We start from the raw sequence: 23,741 nt of genomic DNA on the forward strand, positions 1-23,741 counted from the left end.
TTCTCAGCTGTGATCTGGTACTTCAGGGTGGTCAGGGTGGTATAATGCTTTAGCAGCTCAGCTTGGCAGTTCCCTTGGAGGTCCTAGAGGCTGTGATTATGAATAATTTATTACAGGGTGTCATACTGGCAGCCTTTTTCATAACTTCCTGCCGAAAGAATAAAATTTCCAAAAGTTTTAACTTCCTGCTTTTCTGGATTATGTAGTGGGACTTAAGAGAAGAAAGGCAACTGAATATCTTGATGTCACTGACTGTCTTCTCTTCCTCTTTTTTGCTAAAACTTCTGCACCTCATGATCAATTTTTTAACTTCCTTATGTGAAAACAATTCTATATGCATTTATATTATTCCAGATTCAAATTGCTTTCTGAAATAACTTACATTTATAAAAATCTCAGGTGATATCATAAACTATTTTCTTAAAGAGCCTAAAAAAAATCTTTAAAACATTTAAATAGAAAATTTATTATGGGTTTTAAAACAGAGTAGTTATTTTGTTACTACTTGCATATTTTTCCATATCTTCTTGTTCTTTATTTTATCCTATTTATTGTCTTCTTGTTCTTAATCTTAACCTGTTTACTATCCAATTTCCACTTTATATTTTCTCTTTTGCCTAGAAAAGAACAAAGTAACTTTTTAATATTCTTGCTCTTTCTAATCCATTCATAAGTGTAAATAAACTGAGGTAATCAATTCTTATGTGTTGAATTGTGTCTTCCAAAAAAGATATATTATGGTCCTAATCCACCTTACCTCAGTACTTAACCTTATATGGAAATAGAATATTTACAGATGTAATTGAGTTACAATGAGGTAATTAGGGTGAGCCCTAATACACAATGACTGGTGTCATTATGAAAAGTGGACATTTGCACAAGGACACAGGCACACACAGAGGGAGATGAGGTGAAGACACACAGGCAGAAGACAGCCATGTGACTGCCGTCACACATCTACAAGCCAAAGAACACCAAGCATTGCCAGCAAGCCGAAGAAGCTAGAAGAGGCAAGGAGGTATTCTCCTCTAGAGTTGTCAGAGACAGCATGCCCCTGACAACACCTTAATTATGGACTTCTGGCCTCCAAAACTCTAGGACAATACATTCTGTTGTTTTGAGCCATCCAGTTTTTGGCAGAAAACTAGTGCATTAATAAATAATGAGAAACAAAGAACTAAAATGGAATTATAATTGTTTGGGTTGTTCAGAATGACAGGGTATATCAAATGCCATTACCCAGAGGGATCATCTGGAGGACAGAAATGGGAGTCATGCTAATAAGAGCTCAGAAGAGTAATTGAGGAAATTCATTACTTCAACCTGGAATGGCTGCCTGTTTCCCAAGATGTCTTGCAAGTTAATTACTCCACTTAAAAAGAGTCCACTGATCTCAGAGTGCCGCTTTTTTAAGGAGTCTCAGAAATCATCTAGTAATTGTTACATTCATCCTTTGAGACTCAGCTGAATTCACCAACACGATGAAGCCCTTCCTGCCCCTTATCCTTGGGAGAATTAACTGGTTTGCCTTTTCTGACCCCTTAGTTCACTGTACAAACTTGTTTATTTCAGCCCCTCTCACAGTATATTTATAATAATTTCTTCCTGTTTCTTTCTCTTCCATGAGTATGATGGCTTCTAAAAGATACACACTGGCACATAGGAGGTATTCAATACATACTTTTGGAAGTTTCAGTTTGTATTGCTGCTGTAACGAATTACCACAAATTTTGTGGCTTAAGTCAACACAGATTTATTATTATACAGTTCTAGAGGTCACAAGTCCAAAATCAGTCTCGCTGGGCTAAAGGTAAGGTGTTGGCAGGGCTGACTCCTTCTGGAGGCTCTGAGGGGAGAACTTGTTTCCTCACCTTATTCAGCTTCTTGGGACCCCATGCATTCCTTGGCTGTTTCCCTTTCCTCCATCATCAAAGCTGCAGTGTACCATCTTTCAATCGCTTACTTTCTCTTTCACTCTTATCTCTGTCATCACATTTATTTCCCTGACTCTAATCCTCTTGTCTTCTGTTTATCACCTCCATGTCTTATTGGTCAGTGGCCACAATAGGCACCATGCTAGAAGCCTTGGGATGTTACTTTTTCACTCTTTTCCTCTTACTTTCGTATTCTTCACTTACCCCTATATTAATCCATCTCATATTTTGCTGATTTCACTTCCTAGCGGTTCCTCAAAGCTCTCTCCTTCTCTTTATTCCTCCTGCTACATCCTAGATCAGTTTCTCCTCACTTCAAACCTGGACAATGAAATGTTTCCACTCTGCCTGACACTGGTCACCTCCCCTTAAAGCCATTCTCCTATCTGTAATACAGGACTCTATTTAATAGCTATGTCTGACCTGTTTAAAACCTTTAATGACTCCCATACGACTACAGGGTAACACTCAGGCTCTTTGGTTTGGCACTCTAGGCCTTCCATGATCTGGACCCTCCCTGTCTCTCCAAGCTCATATCCCTTTAGCCATTGCCTCGTGCTTTATGCTTCAATAAGCCAAACTACTGGTATCTTCCAAAGTAATACACATTGGTTTCTCCAATGTACTTATACTTGTCATGTGAAACTTAGACTGTATATTTGGGATGCATAACCTATTCTTCGGTACCCAGCAAATTCCCTGGCACAGAGGAGAAATGCAAAATGTATTTAATGAATAAATTAATGAATAGGCACTTTAGTGGCAGAACTGGGAACTATTGACCCTCAGATTTGTTAGTGCTCTTTCTACTACACTGTACATTTCTAATTATTGTATGTATATCTACCACGTTATTAGGGGAGGCTGTTCTAAGGATATAATGTTTTAGCCCTTGAGTTGCCAACAGTGTAATGGAGGACACAAACAATAAATAAAATGTTTGTAAATGAGTAATTTTACAACAAACACATTTTTAATTTTGTGATTAAAATTGCTGACAGAATTAAAATAAAAAGTGCTAGGAATTCCTGAAATTACCAAAACAAGGCGATGTTGATCTCTCTGGGTAAAACATATGCTTTCTGCCTTTCACGTGTTCCTTCCACCCCAAGGAATAGCGATATTGACATGCATACGCAAAGTTTATTTACTGGACTTTGTACCCAGGAAAGGAAGTGCTTGATGTGATGAGGAAAGGGAGAGAGAGCTTGGTATGCCCATGGAAGATTCTTGCTCTGTAACTGTTTTGGGTATGTTTCTATTCTTTCCCTTTTTCCTCTTTCTTTTAACTTTTAAATTATGTTTCATTTATTATTTTTATTTATTCATTTTTTTTGAGACAGGGTCTCTCTCTGTCACCCAGGCTGGAGGGCAGTGGCATGATCACAGCTCACTGCAGCCATGCCTCTCCAGGCTCCAGTGATCCTCCCACCTCTGCCGCCAGAGTTACTGGGACCACAGATGCACCCCACCATGCCCACCTAATTTTTGTATTTTGGGTTGAGACAAGGTTTTACCACATTGCCCAGGCTGGGCTCGAACTCCTGAGCTCAAGCAATTCACCTGCCCCAACCTCGCAAAGTGCTGGGATTATAGGCAGGAGCCACCACTGCTATGATATACTGGGTTTGGGAGCCTACACCTTAGGATGACCTGGAGTAGTGAACTTAAATAAGTTCTGTTCTAAGGCTAATGGTGAAATAAAGCATTGGGAAACATTACTGTGATAAACCTTAACAACATGAAGATGGTAGAGCTGAGAAAAATTCTGAGCTATCGGCAAGGAGAGAGGTCAGGAAGGAGGTGCAGAGGTGCATGTTCTCTCACCTTATATCTAGGGAGTCAGAAATCATGCAAAGGTGGTGAATCCATAAAAAAGATGCGAATGCATTTCTGAAACCCTAACATGACAAAATAAAAACATTAACCAATATATAGCTAGTAAACATTAGCAGAAAAGCAGGGAAGCAGAGGTAATATAAATGAGCTAAATTTCTCAAGTTTTAGAGCAAAAAGTCAATATCTATTACTTAGAGTTGATAAAAATATAAATATAAGCATATCATTTAGTATTATGAAGGAAATCATCAAAAGAAAATAGTTAAGCTATATGAGGAGATAGGTGTAGAAGACAGGGAGAAGACATATTTTGATTTTATCATCTATCTGTGCTGTTTGAATGTTCTATTTTTCAGCGTGTCTGTTACAATAGTGATGTGTGAAATACCACCTCTTTGTAAGTATCACGTCAGAGTATTTCGATGGCAATCACAGAATTCTTGGGTCGGAGTAACTTCTGCAATTTATCTCATATGAGAAATCTAGAGTATGCTGAGTGTGTCAGGGTTCTGGCTCTATTTCTCTCTGATTAGTTTGACCTGCCCTCTTCTATGTGTGGGCACTGTGTTCAGACACCTGGTAGCTTCAGACATATCATCATTAAGGGATGCTATTGGTGCCTCGCCCAGATTCCCTTTACTAGGCCAGCACACTTCTCCCCAAGCTGTTGTGAGAATTGCATTTGGCAAAACAGGACCCACCTTGCCTGAGAGGCAATGTCCTTTCTTGTCAGGGTTGGGGAAAGAGGGAGCCAACCAATGACTAGTAACTGACCAACACGGGGTTACAAAAGATCAGTCCTTTGCCTCAACATGGGACCAACTCCATGGTGAAGTGTTTGTCCCAGAGCTTCCTGTAGGACCAGGCTGAAGCCATTCTCCACCTGAGAACATACTCTTGCTTAGCCTTCTTCCTGCATTCTATTCTGCTTCCCTCACTCTTCGTCTCCAGGGAATACACCCTCAGCAAATATCTTGCACAAGAATCCACATCTCAGGATTTTCTTTAGGGAATCCAGCCTGAGATACTCTCTCTAGGTCTCATTCATCCCGGAATCCTCTCTTGTCCATCACCAACTGACTTTCCCTCTTGCCTCATTTGCTAGAAATTCTTGTGTGTGTGTGTGTGTGTGTGTGTGTGTGTGTGTATGAATGGTCTAGGCATAGATATAGATAGATAGATATAGTTGGTCTAGGCATGAATATTGATACAGAGATATACATGGATATGAATATAGATATCTCTATATCTAGAATATAGATAGGTCTCTATATCTATATTCATATCCAAACCAATTCTAATCTAAGATATATGGATGTGACTATGGATATAAATGTAGAGATATATCTATATTCATACACATATATAGAATCCATATATATCTCTATATCTATATTTGTATCCATACATATGATTCATATCCATATATATGATTCATATCCATATAGATTTCTATACATATATAGAGATTATGTTCATGTATATTAATATAGATCTAGGGATTACCTATATCCATGCCTAGACCAATTACTAGTTAAAAAAGTGGCATTACTGTTATTCCTTTAGACATCTGGAATGGAGTGGATGTGGAAGAATCAATCACCAAAACCACTGCAAATATTAATGGGTGTGATCTGCTCTGTTGGAGATTTTTATTCTTCCCATGGTTTTCTTGCCATGGGGCAATGGTAAATCAACTTATGTGTTGGTTCCACCAACCTGAATCTGAAAGTGCAGGGAACTGGAATGAGCGCACATTAAATTACTTGAGTAACTAGATAAGCTCTTGATAACCTAAGAGAAATAATATATTTCCAGCTCGTCTAATTCTCAGGCAATGCCAATGCCGTAAATCTCTAAAGTTATTTTTTCAACTTTAGTGGGAAAATATTACTTCTTTGGAAGATAACTCTACAAAAGAATAGTGCTGTATTTCATTATCTTCACTGCACAATGACACATAAACCTTCAAAGTTGACAAAGAAAGCTTCAATTTTTTGCTGAGTGCAAATCTGCTAGGAAATACTGTGAGACTTAAAAACCAGCCTTATCCTGAAACCAGAAGGTCACAACAAAACACACAAATCAAAGCTGTTCAATTCATTAGAAACAAAACTCTTGTAAAATAAATTTTTCCAGAAAACTCTGACATCACCAGGAGCAATAAATATTATCTGCTGCTTCAATTTGTGGAGAAGTTAGGAAATGGAAGCAAAAGGGGTGATAATATGGGGTAGTTTCTTCTTTAATATTCTTTGATTTACCCCTCCCCATATTCCAAGCTATATCCACCCTTGGGATATAGCTCCATATTTTCTGGTTCTCTTCTCTTTGTAAGAAAATATAATGAAGTGAAAAAGAAAAGTGAGCCGACAACCAAAGAGATAAGATGAAGTATTTATTATATATATAAAAAAAATGGGATTCTTTTTTGCTTCCAATTTTACAGAACTTAAAATGAAGTTTTTGGGGTTTTGTTTCGTTTTTGACTTCCTTGGGAGAAAATATGAATATAAATGCAAGAATCTGAAAGTAAAACAAATTTCTTATAAAGAAGGAGCAATTACATATGCCCTTTGTACTCCTATATAGTGTTTGTTCTTTTATATTTTTCCTTTTAGAAAATAAAAAAAAAGAAATCTAGAAAATACAGAGCTCATGAAGGCTTAAAAAATAGAAAATAAACTCTCTAAAAAATTTAGAGTTTGGGAAAGTGGCAGCAACCACATAAAAGTACATCTCTGACATAGAATGAAAAGCATCATTAGATGAAAAGCATCTTGTCTTGTGGAAGTTTAGAAATTTACGTTCTCTTCCTTGCTTTATTATTTGCTCACTGTGTAACCTTGGGCAAGTCACTTAACCTTCATAGTTTGAACTTTCTTACTTTGGAATATTAGGCAGTAATAATTATAATGCTGTTAATTCTAACATTGATGATATTTATTAGGCACGTACAATATGAAAAGCACTACATGAAATCTTTATTTATACATATGTCTCATGTTCTTTTTTCAAAAAACCTTGATATAGATATTTGAATTCTCATTTTATAGAATTGATCTATCTATTAAGAGGCCTTTGGTGTCAAGTCCCACAGGAAACCTAATTCAACAGACTTACCCAATAAGAAGAATTGAATATTTCCCATGAGAAAGTCTCAAGCTCTGTTAGTGAAGCAACTCGTTACATTGCCAGGGGTCAACGTAATGGCATCAGTTCCTTCTACTGTCCTTCCCTTGGCATTCAGGCTTTGATTATTCTAGCTTGACCCTTCCTGATCACAAGATGGCTGCCACAGTTCTAAAAATCACGTCCTCCTACAGTGATGAGCACTGGCAGAAAAGGCTATTTCTACCAATGGATCTCTTCCAGGGCAAGGAAGATTTCCTCATAATCCTTCCAGGTTGATCTCCTCTATGTCTTATTGGCCAGAAATGGGTAACATGTCCATCTTCAAAACAGTCTCCAGCAGGAGGCATGCAATTACCATTATCTATTTGAACCAAGTCTGTCTGATCTTTGGGTCAAAGAAGAACCTCTGCCACACCTAAACTTTGAACACAGTTTCAAAATAGCTACACAACATTAAGAGTGTGGCATGGTTGTTGGATGAACATTATGATATATGAGAAAACAGAGGGCCGAAAATATAAATTTTTTGCCCAAATTCAAAGCTAGTGAATGGCAGAGGCAGGACCTAACCCGAAGTCTGAGAACACAGTCTAATCTTTTCTGAAATCTTGCCCTGCATCCTATTTTATCTTGTTCCCAAGTAAGACATTTTATATAAAGTCTAAGTCATTTGCAGGTACATTTTGGGAAGCTCTACCAACCAGAGATACAGGTGAACTGAATTATAACAGACTTCTTAGACTTCTCCTACCTGAACACGTAACTTTGGGAAAACCAGGAAACATTATTGCCCATAATCCCTTTCTCCTCAGTCTTCGTGGTTGAGTATGTAGCCAACTTCAATCCTGGGCACGATGCCACCACCGCTAATGGCAGGAGGCAGAAGATGTTCAAATAACCTTCCACAGCACACTTCCCTTGAATCAAGATACCAGTTAACAACTTCACTAGCATGAGAGGTGGCCATGTGAACAAATGTGAATGATGTGAATGATGTTTCAGGTAAGGATATTCATTCTTTGAATATGCTAAAGGAAGGATTTAGTCATGGAAGGATTGAGGAAGGGAGAAGTTTGATGAGTAAGCACTGCAAAACAAAAGCATAAAAGAGAGTAATTAAGTACTATTAATTAATAAGAGTAATTAATTATTAATTAAGTGCCATATATTTATTCTTATTTTGTTGTATTTGCTTTTGTTGTATTTGCTTAGCCATAAATTCTTTGCCTAGGCCACTGTCCAGAAAAGTTTCTCCTAGGTTTTCCTCTAGAATTTTCATGGTTTCAGGTCTTACGTTAAAGTCTTCCTTCCATTTTGTGTTATTTTTTTTTTTTTAGATATGTTGAGAGATAGGGATCCAGTTTCACTCTTCTGCATGTGGCTATCCAATTTTCCAAGCACCATTTATTGAATAGGGTATCCTTTCCTCAGTGCACATCTTTGTCTGCTTTCTCAAAGATCTGTTTGTTGTAGGTATTTGGCTTTATTCCTGGGTCCTCTATTCTGTTTCACTGGTTTATGCATTTACTTTTATACCAGTATCATATGATTTTGATTACCAGAGCCTTGTAGTATAATTTGTAGCCAGGTATGCACTGAATAAATTACAATCATTACTCTTAAGGTTAAAAAAGAGAGTATTTACAAGGAATAGAAAAGTTGATAAGATGAAATATAATTTAATTCTAAAAGCACAAGTGGGCCTGTGAATAATCTAAGATGGGGCAAATATTCCCATTCTGCAGAGTATAAGTTATCAATTACTTTGCCCATTTATAGTATTTAATATGACATCACTACTTCAAAGAAGCCTCAGTTGGAGACACAGAGACACCATAAAATTCAAGGTTTAATGATTATTATCTATATTATAAATATCAGGGAATCAAAACATATTTAGATAATTGGATTGTTTTATCATTCTATTATGTTACTTCTTACATTTCTTTTCATTGTTGCTTTAGTGGTAGTCATATTTAATGAGTTAGCATCTGAACCTGACTAAGGTAAGTTTAAATGAAAAGTGTTTTTACATGTTGAATATACCTGTCACCTATATTTTAGGTTCACTCTTTGCCTCTCTAGTTCTGTCTCATAGATATGAAGATGGTGTCTCAATTGAGCTAATCCTTCTTCTCTTTTCTTCAAAAGTGCTACAATTTCTCAGTAGTAACTATGGCACACCGCTATGAGTTATGCTTCTGGGAGTCTATTTGCCTTCTACCAAGCTCAATTCTCAACAGGGCAATGCCTCTGCCTTTAACACTCCTCCTGCAGGATACAGCCCGATTATTCTCAGAGTCACTCCTGGGGAAAGCAGAAGCAAAAATTTCGTAGGCAATAGGGCCATCTCTCATGAGAAAATCACCACTTTACAAGCCAGCAGAAGTCATGTGATTAGTTGCCCCCACGCAGTGTAAACCCAAAATTCCTAAGCCCTACTTAAGAATGTGCCTAAACATAAGAATCATGCAATGGACTTTGAGGGCCCAGAGGAAAAGGTGGGTGCGGGGTGAGGGATAAAAGATTGCAAATTGGGTTCAGTATATACTGCTTAGGTGATGGGTACAACAAAGTCTCACAAATCACTACTAAAGAACTTACTCATGTAACTACCACCTGTTCCCCAAAAACCTATGGGAATAAAATTTTTTTTTTAAATCCTGTTTCCCTAAAAAAACAAACAAACATAGATTACATTCATTAAAAAGACTGCACTGTTCCTTCATTTTTGTTTTTTTCCCCCGTTATATCTATGATTACATACACCTGTTCTTCTGCCATCAATTCAGATATGAACACCTTTTGGTAGTTTTAATTGGTTACCTCCCATAAATAGAGACCTATGTTAGAATAAAATGAAACCGATAGATTAAGGTTAAAAAAATAAAATTAAAATGTGCCTAAACCTGGTTTAGGTGAGAACCAAAAGGAAAAATAATTTTAGATTATAAGCCTCTAGTATATCCTACAGTTAGATAGTGCAGTAGATAGATGAAGCCAGCTTGCCGGGGTAGGAAGGATAGATTTGGACTCCAGCAAAAAATGGCACAAAATGTTTGCAGTGTTTGCTTCTGATTCTTGATTCAGTCATGATTTAAGTCAAGAATTCCCAGCTGTAACCTGAAACTAGCCTGCCACTTTAGCAACAAACTTTAATTTCAAATTAGAAATCCCTTTATCCATGTGTTAGAGATCAGCACAAGTTAATAGTTGAAAATAGTTGGCCTGCTTTCACGAAAAATAAGTTTTTGTTATAATTTTTGGGAAAACATTTTGCTTTGAAGGAAGCTGTGGCATGATGTCATTTTCAGAAGGGACTTCTATAAAAGTAGCCAACAATGATTTTGTTCTCCCATTCATCAGTTACTGCTTGCTTCTTAGATAACCCTCTTTAGTCAGTTGTACCTGGCCTTTTCATGGGTTCAGGTACCCAAAGCTGTTGCCTTCACTCTACAAATCCTATCCTGCCAGTACCAACAATGCTCTCTCAAATCATTTTTGCTGTCTTTCAACTCAGTATGGTTAGTAAGATTTGAAAAACAAAATGAAATTAGGTAAATGACATTTTGGCAATCGGAGATTATTAATATACTTATGATCAAAGTTATTGCTAATATTTGTGCTGAATAGCCAATACTATGAAACATACAGTGCAACAGGAAGGAAACAATGGTCTCTGTGTACAGAGATTGTGGCATTCACTGGTGTTTTATCTATTGCTAAAAAAGAAATTACCTCAAAATTTAGCATTTTAAAACAACCATCTTATTTTGCGTATAATTTTGTGGTCAGGAATTTTTAAAAAGCTCAGCTAGAGATTCTCACTTGTTGTCTCTCAAAACGTTGCAGTTGGATATTGGCCAGGACCCCAGTTATCTGAATGACGACTTCCAAAATGGCTAGCTCAGCTGGGGCTGTCAACTAGAGTAATTGAACATAATGTTTTCCATACGACCTGGGTTTATCATAGCATGGCTGCTGGGTCCTGAGAGGGGTATCCCAATGCGAAGCATTTAGACATCATGGATTTTAGTGGGCAAGGCAGGAACTACAGAGTTTCTTCAGACCTAGCCGTAGGAGTTACACAATCTCATTTTTCCTGCATTCTATCACCTGAAAGTCCACTCCAGTTGCAAAAAAAGAGGGGCATTTGGTTCTCTAATGTTAAAGAAATAAAAAGACAGATGTCAAATGATTTGTGGCTGTCTTATTCTGCCAAAACTATAGAAAATCCAGCTTTTTAGAGTGCCAACAAGAATTTCTCTCAGAAAAAAATATAAAAGTCAGTGGAAGATTTTATTTTAAAGACTTCTACTTATCTACTCATAGATTAAAATAATTAGTGAAGTGATTATTTCTGCTGGGCTCATAGGAAAAGAAAATAATATCTTTTTTTTCCACATTATTTTGTTTACAGCTGTGCACATAGTGAAATTCTTGCAAGGATCAGAAAGATTTCTTTATTAACATTAATTTCCAGAAGAAAATTTTCCATCTGCTTTTTTAAACTAGGATTATTTTCCACCGGATGTGTTTAGTATAAGTAGTCAGGAGGTATCATGTTATTTTTCTGAATTGTTCTAGTTCAAATATTCATATTTTTTAAAGTATGGTTTTGAAAGAACCCATTTGTATCCAAAAGAAGTTCTGGCAGTATAAAATGTCATCCGTATACTATGATGTAGTCAGTGCTTATATAAAGGAACTGTGTTTTTGTTTAATATGATCTGGTAGATAAAAAGAAGAAATCTTATTACTTGAACAACATCTAGTTCTGACAGGTAATATGTGAACAATTATGTTTGTGAATTTTTTTCCCACCTTTGAGTTTTTCAGGAAAACTTCAACTTTACCTTGATTTGTTTAGTTTGAAATCATGCAGCTGCATTTGCCTCCTTGTCAAAGAAAACAAAATTTCTTTCAGGTTTGGCAGAAAAGCATTATACCAGTTGTTTTGACCCACAAGGACAGGTTTAAATAAGGTTCATCAAATCAAAAACAACAAAGTAGAAGAAAATTGAAAGTGCCTATTGTCATCACTCCTGGCTCAGTGCTTCTCAAGCCTTAATGTACGTATGGAATCCTATGGAAAATGTAAACTGTTGATTCCTAGTCAGCAGGTCTTGGGTAGGGTTGAATATTTACATTTTCAAAAGTTCCCAGGAAATGATGCTGCTGGTTAAAAGACTACATTTTGAGTAGTGAAGGGGTCCATTAACTTAGAAATAGTTGAGTTTGACTCTGAGGGGCACACTGGCAAAAAGAAACAGCAAAGAGTTGCTATATGTTTAAATGGACTTCCAAGAGTAACAAATTTAATGTGTTTAAAACTCTCTTAAACTTTTTTTAAATGTCATTAATGTTTACTAGTGGTAAAATATATAAAATTATGCAAAAATGAAAAAACTGTGAGGTTTTATTTTATGATGACTTTCAATAAAGCAAATTATTATAGTCATATAACAAATGACTATAGCTGAGGTCAGAAATCCAGTTTCCTGAGAATAAAAACAAAGCTGATTACAATAAATTACTTTGGCTGATATTTTTAAAAATATTTAAAATGCTAATGCAAGATGGTAAAATAGGAGGTCCTAGACTTCACTCCTACCCCAGAAGAAAGTTCAACCAGCCACTGTTCACACACAAAAACACTTTGATGAACACCTTAACATGTGGGAATAAGTCTGAGTCACCTGTGTGTTCCACAAAAGTGGACAAAATTAAAAAGGTGGGAGAAACGGTCTGGCTTTTGTTGTATTGCCCCTCTTCCTCTAAGTCAGCACTGTGCCACACAGAGAAGATTCCTCAGGGCACACAGTTTCTATACTGAGAAAAGAGAACCAGGTTGATGGACATCCAGTTTCCCTAGCTTTCTGAGACAGTTTCTAGGAAACCCAGTCCTCATTCTCACCTCATAAGGAATGGGGAACATAGGAGAAAACTACACAGCTAAGCCACCTGGGGTCAGAAGGAAATAAAGCAAGAAGGTGGAGTCCACAGAGAATAACATGCAGATTTTGGTAAAAGCTCAATATACCTGGAAGCAGCAGAGTTCCATCAGAGATATCAGCTAACAGAATAGCTCACCCACAAAGCCAAGCTGGTCACTCCCAGAAGAGGTAGAGAATGTTACCTGGCTTGAATCCTTAGACAGCTACTCTCCAGACCTAGTCTTGGACCTTACCCCAGGATCCTACTCAGAGTGAGAGAAAATCTGTAGCAAGTTCCCATAACAAGCAGATGCTAGATTTTCCACACCTGGAAGTTTAATCAGGGCTCCCCTCAGTTTCAAAGCCTATTTCGAGAAACTTCCTAGGGAGGAAGGCAAATCTCAACCATGCATTTTTTCTGACAATGGCAGTTATTCCATCTATCCTGATCTACTTAACTTGGGGCCCTTTCTGCAACTCTATGCAACTGCTGAAGTCAAATAGCATTAGCTTTTCTCCATAACTACAGCCTGTGGCCCAGCCAGATCAGAGGCAATAGCAGTGCTTATACAGCAGCTCAGCTTGATAGCAGATCTCAGCCAGGGTTCTTGCTGGATAGCAAAACCTAGCCAGCTACCCCACCCAAATTTCGAAAAAAGAGAGTAGTAGCCCAACCATGCAAGGAACCTGAAAGCAAGCTCTGCTTGCCCAGGGTCATCACCAGCTGGCTCATTCAGAATCATAGGCAAGACTAACAAGCAAATGCTTATCCCTACCAGAGAACTCCTATAAAAGCAGGAAAATGTGGCTGTCTCTTCAAATGCATAAATGCCAATGCAAGGACTTAAGAATTACAAAGATTGAGGAAATCATGACACCTTCAAAAGAAACTAACAAAACTCAAACCATAAACTCCACAAAAGTAGATGTATGAAATGACAGGAAAATAATTCAGAATAATCCTCTTTAAAAAATTCAGTGAACTTCAGAAATATACATATACAAATAAAAAATTAAATGTTATTTGAAGAACAATACCCAAACCACATGAGAAGTTTGACAAAGAAATAGAAATAATAAGAAAACATCAAATAGAAATCCTAGAGGTGAAGAATGCAATGACTGAACTAAATATTGCAAAAGAAAGTTTTAACAGCTAGCATGATCAAGCTGAAGAAAAAAAAATCAGTGAACTTGAAGACAAAACATTTGAAATTACCTAATCAGAGGAACAACAACAACAACAAGGGGTGAAAAAGAATGCAGAAAGCCTACAAATTTATGGGACATCATAAAGAGACCTAACTCATGCATAGTAGGCATTAAAAAAGGAAAAACAAAAATAAACAGAAAACTTATTTAAAGGTATAGTGGATAAAAATTCCTCTAATTTGAGGAAAGAAGCCAACATTTAGGTACAGAAAGTACAGAGAAAACCAATTAAATTCAACTCAAAGAGAAATTCTCCAGAACATATAATTATCAAACTATCGAATTCAAAGACAAAAAAATTCTTAGAGAAGCAAAAGATAAGAAATACATCATATACAAAAGAGTCTCAATATGACTATCAGCAGACTTCTCAGAAGAAACTCTACAGGCCAGGAGAGAGTGAGATGATATATTCAAAATGCTGAAGGAAAAACCTGCCAATCAAGAATGCCTTACTAAACAAAGCTATCTTTCAGAAACAAAAAAGTAGTAAAAAGTTTCTGAGACAAATTAATGCTTACTAGGCAAAAAATATTTTATCATCACTAGGACTGCCACATAGAAATTTCTAAAGAAGTTTTTTACAACTTAAAGAAAAAGCTGCTAATAAATAACATAAAACTTATGAAAACACAAAACCTAATAGTATAAGTAATGTATTAATCCATTTTCACACTACTGATAAAGAAATACCTGAGACTGGGCAATTTACAAAGGAAAGAGGCTTAATGAGCTTATAGTTCCACATGGCTTGGGAGTCCTCACAATCATGGTGGAAGGCAAGGAGGAGCAAGTCACATTATGGATGGCAGCAGGCAAAGAGAGAGCTTGTGCAGGGAAACTCCCATTTTTAAAACCATCGGATCTCATGAGATTCATTCACTAAAGAGACAATAGTGCAGGTAATACCCTCCCCCATAATTTAATCACCTCCCACTGGGTTCCTCCCATGACATGTGGGAATTGTGGGAGTTACAATTCAAAATAAGATTTGGGTGGGGACACAGCCAAATCATATCATTCCACCCTGGCCCCTCCCAATCTCACGTACTCACATTTCAAAACCAATCATGCCTCTCAACAGTCCCCCAAAGTCTTAAACCATTAACTCAAAAGTACACAGTCCAATGTCTCATCTAAGACAAGGCAAATCCTTTCTGCCTATAAGCCTGTAAAATCAATAGCAAGTTAATTACTTCCTAGACATAATGGGCATATGGGAATTGGGTAAATACAGCCATTGCAAATAGGAGAAATTAACCAAAATGAAGGGGCTACAGGCCCCATGCAAGTCCGAAATCCAGCAGGGTAGTCAAATCTTAAATCACCAAAATTATCTCCTTTAACTCTATGTCTGACATTTGAATCACACTGATGCAAGAGGTGCGTTCCCATGGTCTTGAGCAGCTTCACCCCTGTGGGTTGGCAGGGTACAGCCTCCCTCCTGGCTACTTTCACAGAATGGCATTGAGTGTCTGTGGCTTTCCCAGCTACATGGTGCAAGCTGTCGGTGGATCTATTATTCTGGGGTCTGGAGGATGGCAGCCCTCTTCTTACAGCTCCACTAGGCAGTGCCCCAGTAGGGACTCTGTGTGTGGGCTCTGACCCCACATTTTCCTTCTGCACTTCCCTAGCAGAGGTTCTCTTGAGTGCCCTGCACCTGCAGCAAACTTCTGCCTGGACATCCAGGTATTTCCATACATCCTCTGAAATTTAGATGGAAGTTCCCAAGCCTCAATTCTTGGCTTTTGTGCACCTGCAGGCTTAATACCACATGGAAGCTGCCAAGGCTTGGGGCTTGGACCATCTGAAGTCATGTCCCGAGCTGTACCTTGGCCCATTTTAGTCACAGCTGGAGTGACTGGGACGCAGGGCACCAAGTCTCTAGGCTGCACATAGCACAGAAAGCATTGGCCCAGTCCAGGAAAACATTTTTTCTTCCCCTCAATGGGAGGGGCTGCTGCAAAGGTCTCTGACATGCTGTGTAGACATTTTTCCCATTGTCTTGGTGATTAACATTCAGCTCCTCATTACTTATGCAAATTTCTGCAGCCAGCTTGAATTTCTCCTCAGAAAATGGGATTTTCTAGCATTGCCAAGTTGCAAATTTTTCAAACTTTTATGCTCTGTTTCCGTTTTAAAACTGAATGCCTTTAACAGCACCCAAGTTATCTCTTGAATGCTGCTTAGAAATTTCTTCTGCCAGATACCATAAATTATTTCTCTCAAGTTCAAAGTTCCACAAATCTTTAGAGCAGGCGCAAAATGCTACCAGTCTCTTTACCAAAACATAACAAGAGTCACCTTTGCTCCAGTTCCCAACAAGTTTCTCATCTCCATCTGAAACCACCTCAGCCTGGATTTTATTGTCCATATCACTATCAGCATTTTGAGCAAAGCCATTTAATTATCTCTAGGAAATTCCCAACTTTCCCACATTTTCCTGTCTTCCTCTGAGTCCTCCAAACTGTTCCAACCTCTGCCTGTTACCCAGTTCCAAAGTCACTTCCACATTTTTGGGTATCTTTTCAGTAGCGCCCCACTCTTCTGGTACCAATTTACTGTATTAGTTCATTTTCACACTGCTGAGAAAGACATATCCAAGACTGAGCAATTTACAAAAGAAACAGGTTTAATGAACTTACAATTTCACATGGCTTGAGAGGCCTCACAATCATGGCAGAAGGCAAGGAAGAGCAAGTCATGTCTTATATGGATGGTGGCAGGCAAAGAGAGAGCTTGTGCAGGGAAACTCCCATTTTTAAAACCATTAGATCTCATGAGACTCATTCACTATCACAAGAACAGTGCAGGAAAGACCTGCCCCCCTAATTCAATCACCTCCCATCAAGGTTCTTCCCACAACATGTGGGAATTGTGAGAATTACAATTCAAGATGAGATGTGGGTGGGAACATAGCCAAACCATATCAAGTAATACAGAACAATATTCAGAATACTTTAGAACTGTAATGGTTGTGTGTAAAGTAATTTTATCCCTTGTATGACAGTTACAGGACAAAATTATTAGTAACAACTATAGCTAAAATACATTATTAAAGGATACACATTGCCAAATGATTTAAATTCAGACACCAAAAACATAAAATGGAAGGGAGGATATTATAAACTTGCAACAGACTGTTATAAGCATGAGATGTTCTATTTAGACATCATGGTAACCACAAAGCAAAAATCTATAAGAGATGTTCAAAACAAAAATAAAAATTATTTAAAACTACCAGGAAGAAAACCATCAAACCATAAAGGAAGACAGATAAAGAGGAAGACATAAACAAAGTGTTTTTAAAACAACCATAAAAAAATTAAAAAATGACAGTAGTCAGTTCTTACATATCAATAATTACCTTGAATGTAAATGAATTAAATTCTTCAATCAAAAGACACAAAGTGAATGAATGGATAAAAATAAAACCCAATAACATGCTCCCTCCTCAACCTCCCAAAGTGTTGGGTATTATAGGCAGAGCCTTGGCACCTGGACAGCCCTTCCTTTAAAACACGAGTTTTACAAAGACAAGACCATATTATTAAACATATTTTGATTTATCATTTGGCATATTTCTCCAGATCTCATAATGTTGCTTCTAGGAACTACACAGTATTATGGATGCCATTGACCACTGCAGCAACCTCAGCCAGTGTCCACAAAGATGGCACTGTAGCCAATACCATCATACAAGAAAAATGTGCAAACATTCAAAAGGGGAAAAAAATTAGCTTGTAGATGATATAATTACTTGCTTAGAAAATTAAAAACAATTTTTCCAATACCATTATAAACATTCTTAAATGCTCCTTTTGCATATGCTCTCCATTTAACTTGTAGTCAAATACGTTTTACAAAAAAAATTACATAATTGAAATTGCTAGTTCAATGGTGTGCATCTTTCTAATGTCCTTGCATGCATTAATGACAAATTGTCCCTTCTGAAATGTACAAAATTTTACTTCCTCCAACTCAACTATAAGCTTAATCTCTGAATTTTTGCCATTTGGTAAATAAGATTTCTCAATACTGGCTATGTTGCAGTGAAAAGGCCACTCTCATACAGAGTTAATGGGAGAGTAAATCAGAACAACATTCCTGGAAAACAATTTCTAGCTAAACATTAAAAGCCTCGAGAATGTCCATACCCTTTGACCTATTTCTGGGAATTTATCCTAATGCAACAATTCAACATGTGAAGAAATAATTGTACAAAATAATGTGCGTCCCATTATGTTTTTTACATAGCAAACTCTTGTAAGCATACAAATTATCTAAAAGACAAATTGTTATGAAAATTATAACACATAGGCAAAAATTAAAATAATAATTTTATAAATAGTATAAAATATGCATTAAAAATGATGAATGGAAAAGAAAATATCAAGATTATCAAAGAGTAGCTGCCTGATGGAAAGCAAATTGACTTTGCACAAGTCATCATTTAAATAAAATACAATCCTGGAATTGTGCAGTGAGACAGTGTCAATATTATTGATGCTTCATTCTTCTTGACTACAGGGGATATGTCTCCTTCTGGCCAATGTGAGGGAGTGCCCCAAGGAGATTCTCATGAGGAAGACACAAGATGACTAATAGCCAAACAAGAGGATGTTTAACTTGAGGATGAATACTCCAAATTAAAGAGCTGAGCATCAGTACTAGAGGTGTTCTGCTGAAAGACAGCTACACTGTGAGGTGAATTTACTACTTACTAATAATAAAAGTAATTAGTACTGTAAAATAATGTAACTAGTTTAATCTTTCAGACCACATGCTTAGGGAGTAAAACCTTAATCTCTATGTAAAATCATATTTCACATGATTATAGAAAACCTAGTCCAATCAATTAACAGTAAATTGAATTTATCTCAGTTGCTTTGGGTATAAACTCAGCAAAATCAGGGCTTCCTTTAATCTCTCTGCCCCTCTTCTCCTTGTAAGATTCCTAAACTTTAGCTCATATATTGTCATTGGGAGAGAGGTTGCTAGTCTACGGTCCTTGGCATAGCCCCTGCTGTCTTCCTCCATTGAGTCTCGGTGCATATTCAGGAATATCTCTGCAAGCACAGGCCTGTAAAGATCTGTATCTTCCTCAACCTGAGACAGAGAGCACTCCAGGGCCATGGTCCACTCTCAGCAACTTCGTCTCAATTCACAGGAGCTGGAGAGGACTTTTGCTTATTTTTCTGTACTTTTCTAGACTATGTATATTGTGGGGAATCTTTGAACTTGGGGGAGATGATTTAGGACATCTGGCAGAAGAAATTTCTAAGCAGCAAAGCATTCAAGATGTGACTTGAATGCTATTAAAGGCATTCAGTTTCACAAGGGAAGCAGAGCAAACAAGTTTGAAAAATTTGCAGCCTGACAATGAGATAGAAAAGAAAATTCCATTTTCTGTGAAGAAATTCAAGCTGGCTGCAGAAATTTGCATAAGTAATGAGGAGCTGAGTGTTAATCACCAAGACAATTGGGAAAATATCTCTAGGGCATATCAGAGTTCTTCATGGCAGCCCCTTCCATTACAAGCCCTGAGGCATAGGCAGTAAAAATGGTTTTGTGGGCCAGGTCCAGGGTCCTTTTCCTGTGTGCAGTGTAGGGACTTGGTGTCCTGCATCCCAGCTGCTCCAGTTGTGGCTAAAAGGGAAAAGGTACAACTCAGACCATGGCTTCAGAGGGTGCAAGTCCAAAGCCTTGGCAGTTTCCATAGGGTGTTGAGCCTTCAAGTGCACAGAAGTCAAGAATTGAGGTTTGGGAACCTCCACCTAGATTTTATAGCATGTACGGAAACACCTGGATGTCCAGGCAGAAGTTTGCTGCAGGTGCAGGGCCCTCATGAAGAAACTCTGCTAGGGCAGTGCAGAAGGGAAATGTGGGGTCAGAACCCCCAAACAGAGTCCCCACTGGAGCACTGCCTAGTAGGGCTGTAAGAAGAGGGCCAAAATCCTCTAGACTACAGAATGGTAGATCCACTGACAGCTTGCATTGTGTGCCTGGAAAAGCTGCAGACACTCAACATCAGCCCATGAAAGCAGCTGCGAGGGAGGCTGTACCCTGAAAACCCACGCAGGAATAGCTGCCCAAGACCATGAGAACCCACCTCTTGCATCAGCATGACCTGGATGTTAGACATGGAGTCAAAGGAGATTATTTTGGAGTTTTAAGATTTGACTGCCCTGCTGGATTTCGGACTTGCATGGGGCCTGTATCCCCTTCATTTTGGCCAATTTCTCCTATTTGTAATGGATGTATTTACCCAATGCCTGTACCCTCATTGCATCTAGGAAGTAACTAACTTGCTTTTGATTTTACAGGCTCATAGGTGGAAGGGACTTGCCTTGTCTCAGATGAGACTTTGGACTTTGACTTTTAGGTTAATGCTGGAATGAGTTAAGACTTTGGGGGACTGTTGGGAAGGCATGATTGGTTTTGAAATGTGAGTACATGAGATTTGGGAGAGGCTGGGATGGAATGATTTGGTTTGGCTCTGTCCCCACCCAAATCTCATCTTGAATTTTAGCTCCCATAATACCTACACATTGTGGGAGGGACCTGGTGGGAGATAACTGAATCATGGGGGCAGTTTCCCTCATACTATTCTTGTGGTAGCGAATAAGTATCATGAGATCTAATGGTTTTATAAACAGAAGTTACCCTGCACAAGCTACCATTTTTTGCTGGCCGCCATGTAAGACTTCTCTTTGCCCTTCCTTCATCTTCTACCATGATTGTGAGGCCTCCCCAGCCATGTGGAACTGTGATTCAATTAAACCTCTTTCCTTTATAAATTACCCAGTTTCAGGTATGTCTTTATTAGCAGCATGAGAACAGACTAATACAAGCAGAACAGGGTTACTCTGAGAAGCTTAAAAACTCTCTGGAGTTCCTCAAAAAGGAAGTGAGATAGGAAGGAAATCTAACCTCAGATTTCCAAACCTATCCAAACGTCTTATCCTCTACTCCACTCATATGCAGTGATTCAGCCCCAAGAAAGAAAAAAAGATGTGTGTTTAGAAACTTTCCTGTTTGTGACCCCTTATTCCTCCCCTTATTTGGCCCCAAGATAGTAGGACCATTCCCAGTCTGTGGTGGCAAAACCATCTGGCACCTCATCAATTCTCTTTCCAATATACTATTTGTGGCCAAGTTATATGTAGCAGGGCCTTGAAAATCAAACGCCTGGGTTTGAAGACTACTGTGCCTGAAAGCAAGAATTTGACCCCTTAGGTCTCACTCCACTTGGAGGCATCTTATTGTCAATGAAGCCACCACAACAGAAGTCAATATGGTGCTGAGTGTAAGACCACCTCTCCAATGACCACCATTAACAGGGCTCAAAAAGTGCCCTTGCACCTCAAGTAAGACTCACATTGCAGAAGATTACATGACTCCATCAAAATGAGTCAAATGAGAGTCCCCTAAATTTTTCTGCTCCTGTCAGTTTGTCACCTCCTTGGCTGCTCCGTGCATATTCTAAGCATGCTCTTATCTTAAGGCTTAATCTTCTTCCCTCAGATATCTGTTCCCTTACTTCCCTCAGGATTTTCTCAAATTCATCTGCATGAGGCCTTCCCAGGTCACCCTGTGTAAAATTTCAATGACCTGTCTGCATGATTTGAATGTATCCCTTCCAAATTCATGTTGAAACTTAATCCCCAATGTGGTAGTATTAAGAAGTGGAGCCTTTGTGGAAGTGGTTAAGCTCTTGAATGAATCAGTGCCTATTTTAAAAACGCTGGAGGGAACTAGCTTAAGCCCCCTTTTACCCTTCTGCATTTTGCCTTCTGAAGACACACCATTTGTCACCTCTGCAGGACATAGTTACAAGGTGCCATCTTGGAAGCAGGGGATGGGGCTCTCACCAAACACCAGGCCTGCCAGCACATTGATCTTAAACTACCTGGCCTCTGGAACTGTGAGAAATAAATTTTTGTTCCTTAAAAACTACCCAGTCTCAGTTATTTTGTTATAGCAGCAGAAGTGTACTAAGACACTGTCCATATTTAATACCTATTTCCTTTGCTTTAATTTTTCTTCTAAACAATTATCACAAGAGTACAAATATGCTTTTTCTTATTGTCTGTCTTTCCCATGATTATAAGTGCCAAGACAGCAGAATATTTGGATGCTCTGTTTACTGCTGGAATATCTGTCATCCAAAAAAAAAAAAAAAAAAAAAAAAACCAAACCAATGTGGAATTCAGTACAGAGAGATTTTACAACAGGGAAAAGGGACTATAACAAGAAGGGCATGGATATTGCAATAGGGAGAGTACGCCAACCATGAGATCTCAAAGCATCACAAAGGTCAGATAGAAAAAAAAGAAAAAAAAACACCTTTCTTTTAAAGGAACGAGTAAATGACACTGGAAAGAACCAGGTGTGAGAAGTAAGATGAGCAGGAGTTAGGATCAATTAGGGATGTTCTCCCAGAGGTCAGCTGATTCTTGCCATTGAAGAGGAAGAGGAGTTTTTCCACATTCCAATGGTCAAGAGTGCACCAAAGTTCAGTTCTTTTCTGAGTGAAGGAGAGAAGTCTAACTAAAGTTTAGTTAACACAGATAAGTGGGCTTTTTTCCCATATTTGTCAATGGAAACAAGTAGTCATAGGTGCTTACCATTTATGAAGCAGAGAATTTGACTAGGTAAGAAGGGAGTCATGATTGAACCTTATCTAAGTCACATGAAGAAGGATGGCTCTTTGCAGTAAGCTGTTCCAGCAACACAAAACAGGTGGGGGTGATTTCTTGACCCTTCCTGATTTCTGGGATTATAGAGCTCAGAGAAAGTTGAATATTGTCAGCCAGTGCTTAAAACAGTGCCTGCCATAGAATAGGTACTCAGTCAGTATTTGTTGAATAAATGAATTAACACCTCTTTGGCAAGGAGAATAAAGGTGAAAAGATAACCGAGCGAGGCAGTCAGGAAAGGAAAAGAAGCCCAGTTACTGTGTCAGACTTTACTTTCTCAAATAATAATCATCTATTATTGTGGTTACTGATGAGGGCTACTATGCATCAAGCACAGTGCTAAGTGTGTTATGTGCACGAGTGGTGTCAGTTCTGACTGAGTTGTGACCTTTGGGCTGCTCCTGTCTGGCTCTTGCCCACTGGTGTTTGAAATGGGCTAATTGTCATGGAGAGCAAAAGACTAATTATGTTCTCATCAAAAATCTCCTTTGAAAAAAGAAAAACAGAACAACTTTAACTTTCTGCTCAGGTTTTATGAACTCATGATTAAGCTCTCTGTGAAAGTTTTCTTTTAAAAGAGTCAAGGGACATGTCTATAGCCTTGTATTTCTTTTGTTTTAGTCTAGAGGCTATCTAAAAATTTATATATACAAAATACTTCACAAGCTCTCAACAGAGATGCCACATTAGAAGCACAAGTATTCAATTCAAGTTACTCTCTCAATAAAAGCAAACATCTCTACTTAACTTCTTCCCATTGTTCTTAAAGAGGAGCTGAAAGAAAAAGAAGCCAGTCCCTGGTACTTAGCATCAGGGTTTCTTACGTAATATCCCAGGAGAGGGAATTTATTTGGGGCCTTTAAAAGGCTGTGCTCCTCTTCTTTGCTTCTGATAGAAGAGTGTTTGTTATAGTCATTATCTGTACATTTACTGAATTTCTACTATGTGAAGTGCACTGTCCTAAAAAGCTAACCTTCTTCTAA

At 38.1% G+C, this 23,741-nt stretch overlaps 1 long non-coding RNA gene across 3 annotated transcripts in view; it reads right to left on the reverse strand.

The window, feature by feature from the left end:
- LOC131381711 (uncharacterized) overlaps window positions 1–23,741 on the reverse strand; it is a 126,055-nt gene that overhangs the window by 74,977 nt on the left and 27,337 nt on the right. The window contains exon 3 of one of the 3 annotated variants that reach the window (XR_009210599.1): window positions 26–90. The exons of the other annotated variants lie outside the window; for them this stretch is intronic. This is a non-coding gene — a long non-coding RNA (uncharacterized LOC131381711). Of the gene's footprint in view, window positions 1–25; window positions 91–23,741 lie in introns of those variants that run through there. 3 annotated transcript variants of the gene reach the window in all.

This window comes from Hylobates moloch, unplaced genomic scaffold, assembly GCF_009828535.3.
Source record: "Hylobates moloch isolate HMO894 unplaced genomic scaffold, HMol_V3 SCAFFOLD_17, whole genome shotgun sequence".
Lineage (NCBI taxonomy): Eukaryota > Metazoa > Chordata > Mammalia > Primates > Hylobatidae > Hylobates > Hylobates moloch.